We start from the raw sequence: 6,000 nt of genomic DNA, 5'->3' as shown, positions 1-6,000 counted from the left end.
TGCGTCTCGCCCTCTAACGGTCGCCAGCGTCGACACCTGCGCACTGACGCCCAGCCCAGCCCAGCCCAGCCCAGCCCAGCCCAGCCCAGCCCAGCCCAGCCCAGCCCAGCCCAGCCCAGCCCAGCCCAGCCCAGCCCAGCCCAGCCCAGCCCAGCCCAGCCCAGCCCAGCCCAGCCCAGCCCAGCCCAGCCCAGCCCAGCCCAGCCCAGCCCAGCCCAGCCCAGCCCAGCCCAGCCCAGCCCAGCCCAGCCCAGCCCAGCCCAGCCCAGCCCAGCCCAGCCCAGCCCAGCCCAGCCCAGCCCAGCCCAGCCCAGCCCAGCCCAGCCCAGCCCAGCCCAGCCCAGCCCAGCCCAGCCCAGCCCAGCCCAGCCCAGCCCAGCCCAGCCCAGCCCAGCCCAGCCCAGCCCAGCCCAGCCCAGCCCAGCCCAGCCCAGCCCAGCCCAGCCCAGCCCAGCCCAGCCCAGCCCAGCCCAGCCCAGCCCAGCCCAGCCCAGCCCAGCCCAGCCCAGCCCAGCCCAGCCCAGCCCAGCCCAGCCCAGCCCAGCCCAGCCCAGCCCAGCCCAGCCCAGCCCAGCCCAGCCCAGCCCAGCCCAGCCCAGCCCAGCCCAGCCCAGCCCAGCCCAGCCCAGCCCAGCCCAGCCCAGCCCAGCCCAGCCCAGCCCAGCCCAGCCCAGCCCAGCCCAGCCCAGCCCAGCCCAGCCCAGCCCAGCCCAGCCCCACGCGCCCTGGTCCAGCTGTCAAACACTCGGAAGCAAAGATCCTCGAGTATCCAAAGATAATCTTTGCTAGTATCTTTGCTCGGAAGTTCGCCACAAAATGCTGGAGTATTTCAGCGGGACAGGCAGCATCTCTACAGAGAAGCAATGGGTGACGTTTCGGGTCGAGACCCTTCTTCAGACTCGAAAGTCACGGGAAAAGGAGACACAGATATGGAAGGGTAAGGTGTGAAAACGAAACATCAAAGGGAACGGGGATAAAGGCAAATGTAGAATAGATAATTGTGAGCTCGGGGAAGTTGACAACGAAGCAAACTGAGATAACATTTAATCAGGGGGACAGTCAAGGACCTGTCTCACTTGGGCGTTATTTGCGCGTCATTTACGCGACATCATTTACTAGCAATGTTACAAAATTTTGAGATTTTAAAAATCTAAGTCTGCAATTTATCCCATCAGATAAAGCATAAAAATAGGTTTAACTGACACCTAATTCACTTTCATATCTTCAGTATTAAAAAAGTTATGGCCATTTTCATACTCGGAAAATTAGCATCTTGTTCCCTATTGCTTTTCCATTGACTTAACACAAAAGCTGTGATCGAGGACAGTCAAAAGCCCATAACTTTCTTAAAAAATTAAGCGAACTGAAATAAATTTTCAGTTGTTATCGATTGAAGCATTCTGAAACAAATATGAAACAATTTTCCTTGGATGACCTGAAATTAAAGCATATAATTAGTTAGTTACCCAATTGTAGCTAATTACAAAATTCTATTACTAGATCTAAACATCTATCCATTTCTTAAGAAAAGATCAACATTTTTAAATAGCCTAAGTGTCCAAATAACATTCACACAAGAATTCACAATATAACATGATTTTTAAATTTCATTGTCATGAATTTATAGGCCAAATGGAAGGAATTTAGTGTTTAATTCCTGTAAATTAATGGCCATTTTAATCATCTTGCAAGTGGGATTTTGTGGAACGCGATCGATTGGAACGTTGCGGTTGCGATGAATTTAAACCCCATATCGGCAGGAAAAATACTGCCGGTTCTTATGGGGCCAAAATCACAATTTCGCAACGTAAAATGTGGATTAAGGTCATCCTAAGAAGCACGTTTATATGTAAAATAAATGGCTTTCCTTTCGCTGTCCCGTACCTGAAATCCGTCCCCGTTGTCGGCGTTCACGACATTAGAAGCGGCTTTTTAGTTTACTCCAGCGCTGAAATGGTCCAACGATTTAAAAAAAAATTCACAGAACGGTAGTCGGAACAAAACTTCTGCGTTAACTAGCTCCCCAAGAAAATATATCCAGGACAGGCGGTAGAAAACCGCATTTTAACCCCCCCCCCCCAAAGGCGCCAAAGTCGTGCACACGGCCAGTGACAGAACTGCGGCGCTGTTGAAGGTAAGTTTTGTAACATACCTACATTTACGCGTCACGACGCATGACGCGCGCATGGCGAGACATAGTGGCATAGGCAGTGACGCGCGGTTAGAGTGCGGCATCCCAGGATTTTAAGATTCTCAAAATCCTTGCGCGCCACCTGCATGACGCGCAAATGACGCCCAAGTGGGACAGGCCCTTTAGACTGTCAAGTGTTGCTCACTTCCTGGTCGTGGCGATGTCGGAAGGAACTGCAGATGCTGGTTTACTTCGAAGATAGACACAAAATGCTGGAATAACTCAGCGGGACAGGCAGCTTCTCTGGAGAGAAGCAATGGGTAACCTTTCGGGTGGAGACCCTTCTTCAGACTGAGCAGTCATCATGCCAGCCAAAATGCAGCCCCAGATCAGTGTTGAGCACATTTATAAGCGAGTTCGGTATTCAGAAAAATGCAAGGAATCATGGGATTTGTCAAAGGTCACTGGCTATAAAAGAAAAGCGAACGATACGCTGGCTGCATATACTATGTAAATTTTTTTTTTTTGCATGATTTATGTGTGAAAATATATTTAATCTGAGGAACGGGGGTGCCAGAGAACAGGAGTAAAGGCGAGAGGGGGCAGATGCCAGTGGGAGATAGGGGAGAGCGCACTCAGACCCGAGCCTAATCCGCAGCCCGGGTCGAGCCCGTGTCCCCGGCGCCGTCAAGTCACCGTTGGACCGCCCCGTCCTGCCTGGGGGCGGTCAGACGTCCGGGGCAATCCCGGAACGGCGGCCCACAGGCCCGCGGACGGGGGGGGGGGGGAGGAGGCGCCTGTTCCAGCCCGGCCCCGCTCCTACTCGTGAGCAACCCATTCCTCTTCACTGGGGAGTGTTCAAGAAGGAACTGCAGATCCTCTGCAACTCCCTCGTCAATTCTTCCCTTCCCTCCCGCACCACCCCCTCCCCGGGCACTTTCCGTTGCAACCGCAAGAAATGCAACACCTGTCCCTTCACCTCCCCCCTCGACTCCATTCAAGGACCCAAGCAGTCGTTCCAGGTGCGACAAAGGTTCACCTGTATCTCCTCCAACCTCATCTACTGCATCCGCTGCTCTAGATGTCAGCTGATTTACATCGGGGAGACTAAGCGGAGGTTGGGCGATCGTTTCGCCGAACACCTCCGCTCAGTCCGCAATAACCAACCTGACCTCCCGGTGGCTCAGCACTTCAACTCCCCCTCCCATTCCCAGAGTGAGCAACAGCGGAAATTGGAGGAACAGCACCTCATATTCCGTCTGGGGACCTTGCGTCCGGATGGCATTAACATTGAATTCTCCCAATTTTGCTAGTCCTTGCTGTCTCCTCCCCTTCCTCAACCCTCTAGCTGTCTCCTCCCACCCTCCCATCCGCCCGCCCTCGGGCTCCTCCTCCTCCCCTTTTCCTTCCTTCTCCCCCCCACCCCCCATCAGTCTGAAGAAGGGTTTTGGCCCGAAACGTCGCCTATTTCCTTCGCTCCATAGATGCTGCTGCACCCGCTGAGTTTCTCCAGCAATTTTGTGTACCTTCTCCGGAGATGTTGCCTGGCCCTCCGAGGAGCCCCACATCCGTCCCCGCCGGTGGCCGGCGTTCGTCCCCCGTCACCACCAAACCATTCCTTCTGAGTCACAACACCCTCCACCGAGGGGGAAAACTGACGGCCATTGGACAGGGAGTGGGCACGATCCCCGGGAGCTCGAGCGGAGCTGCAGCCAGCTCCGAGCCCCCGCCCCCGCGCCCGACCCCAGACCTGCGGCGGCTCCGCGTCACCGGAGACCCACGCCCGAGCCCAGACCACGACCCCACGGAGCAGCATGAAGCATAAAGCACTCACTGAAATGAAGGTCTGATAACCAAAGATAACACCCTCCAATGTTTGTCTGTAGTGACCTATGACCTGGGCATGCGCAGTCGGAATACCAAACTCGCTTATTGCTCAAGTGGGCTCTCGCAGCCTTTGCACTTTGCCTCGGTAGTTAATTCCGCACCAAGCCATGGGATATAGAGGTCACTGTAATTGTTTCACTGTTGTAATAAGTGCTATTTGACCGGTGAGTCCTCAGCCTGGCACCACTGTACCACTATGTGCCTAGTCCCGGGTGTGGTAGATATAAGATGCTGTCTTCCCCTTTTTTGCTTGGCTGCATGTCTTCTCCCAGCCCGGTCATTTCTCTGTGTAGGAAGGAACTGCAGATGCTGGTTTACACTGAAGATAAGACACAAAATTGTAGCGTGCACAAAATCCTGTGCAGCGGGACAGGCAGCATTCCCTTTTTCCAGAGATGTGCCTGTCCCACTGAGTTACTCCAGCATTTTGTGTCTATCTCTGGATATTTTACTCCATGGTAACAATCTCAACAGCCAGCAATCCACATTTAGCTTGCGACCATTGAAAAATCTCAAACCTTGGAAAAAATAAATAGAAACATAAGTGATTGTTTAAATGAGAGAAGGTTAGGTGCTTTTGAGTCTCTGTACATGTTAGCACCGATGCACATCATTCAAATAGGAAGCGAAACAGCATGTTGGCCTAAATTGCAAGAGGATTCAAGTACAACAGTAAAGATTTATTGTGTACAGGTTTGTACCTCCAACTAAGGAAATATACCCTTTAAGCAAATGAGTTCAACAAAGTTTCTCCAGATCAATCCCGGGGAATGAGTTTTGCATGTTAAGATAATCAAGGAATGGTGAAGGAAACCAATGCTGAGATAAGATAAACCACAATCTTACTTAACAGACGAAAATGGGACGAGAAATATTGAAAATAGGTGCAGGTGCAGGCCATTCGGCTGTTCGAGCCAGCACCACCATTCAATATTATCATGGCTGATCATCCAAAATCAGTACCCCGTTCCTGCTTTCTCCCCATATCCCCTGATTCCATATGCCCTAAGAGCTAACTCTCTCTAAGTGGCTTCTCCTTTTTATTTTCTATTCCTTATCGACCGATAAATCATGTAGAAATTATTAATTAACAGCAATGATTTTGCTATTTTCTTATTAGCCATATTTTCTCTTAACTGCCTGAAGAGAATGTACAATTATTTTAGCTACATTTTTGCCTGCTTTGAATAACTGATAGAATCTGCTTGCTCAATCTCATGACCTGGGTTTCTATCTATCCACTTCTTAATCATTCTTGACAAATTCTTAAACCTGCCACTCCTCAGGCTGATTGCATTATGTGCGTTAATATATTATATGTAGGACGGAATCCATTGGTTTATGGTTGCTGGTTTACACTGAAGATAGACACAAAATGCTGAAGTAACTTAGCGGGACACGCAGCATCTCTGGAAAGAAGGAATAGGTGACGTTTCGGGTTGAAAACAAAGATCGGGTCAGTTTGAAGAATAGCCTCGACCTGAAATGTCACCGGTACCTTCTCTCCAGAGATGTTGCCTGTTCCGCTGTGTTACTCCAGAATGTTGCATCTATCTTAATACATTATATATCTGATTGTGGAAACTAAGGTGGGATTTGCCTAATTTCTGCCACAGGGTAATATATTACCAGGCCTCCTCCACTACCGCCTACCTGAAAAGCAGTGGCCAAAACATTGCTACCTGAATAGCAGTGTGGATTTCATCCATCCACAAGCACAATATCCATGATTTGAATACACATTAACACCAAGAGCTCAGTGGAAAACAGCATTATCCACTACACATTTTGAACTAAAGGCTGTGGTTCTACGAATTGAAGGAGTCTATGGAGCATTCTCCTCAAACAGAAATTTGTTTCCATCTTACATCTGGTAGATGATGGCATGCAACCCATGACCTAAAGCAATATATCCACAACAAACCATCCTGCAGTGCAGATTGATGGTGAAGGAAAGCTGCATCTAGCCTTAAATTTTAATT

Source organism: Amblyraja radiata, chromosome 7 (assembly GCF_010909765.2).
Source record: "Amblyraja radiata isolate CabotCenter1 chromosome 7, sAmbRad1.1.pri, whole genome shotgun sequence".
In the NCBI taxonomy this organism is placed as follows: domain Eukaryota; kingdom Metazoa; phylum Chordata; class Chondrichthyes; order Rajiformes; family Rajidae; genus Amblyraja; species Amblyraja radiata.
Note: the sequence above shows the minus strand (reverse complement) of the source record.